General features: G+C 46.8%; 1 protein-coding gene across 1 annotated transcript in view; it reads right to left on the bottom strand.

Moving 5' to 3' along the window:
- The window catches only part of LOC119591113, a 17004-nt gene that overhangs the window by 10162 nt on the left and 6336 nt on the right, over positions 1–506 (bottom strand). The window lies entirely within an intron of this gene.

Here is a 506-nt window from a genome sequence, read left to right as displayed (position 1 = left end):
GTGGAGGTCACTTACAAGTTATTCTGTTCCCTGTTGCAATGCTGAGGACATAATAAATGGCTCGTGGAAGAACGTACACCTAAGGCTTAAGTGTGAACTACACACAACCCTATTGAATACAAATACCCCAGTTAACCCAAATTCAGTGCCTCGCTTGACCCAGCCTTGCACACTCCTTGAATTTAATCATGGGACCTCAACCCTACACGACCAGTGACTTTTCATCTAGGAGCCAAACCCCGATAGGTACCGCTTCCTAGGCAGACTCAGTGAATCAACAAAGCCTTCCCCTTGAGGTCAGCAAAGGTCAGTCCAGAATTCAACAGTCTCGACGAAACCTAATCAGCCATAGTCTTTGCATTATGTCTGCCCTGAGGCAGCCTGGCATTCCATGACCGTCGTGGCCACTCCTGAATAAAAGCGACAGATATGCTTGTCTGTCCGATGTATGTTCCATGAAAGGGGAAGCGGGTATGGAAATATGAAAGCAACTAAGAAACTACCTC

The sequence above is a fragment of the Penaeus monodon genome, chromosome 28 (assembly GCF_015228065.2).
Source record: "Penaeus monodon isolate SGIC_2016 chromosome 28, NSTDA_Pmon_1, whole genome shotgun sequence".
Classification (NCBI taxonomy): Eukaryota; Metazoa; Arthropoda; class Malacostraca; order Decapoda; family Penaeidae; genus Penaeus; species Penaeus monodon.
The sequence above is the reverse complement of the archived record's forward strand: the minus strand, read 5'-3'. Positions and strand labels throughout refer to the sequence as shown.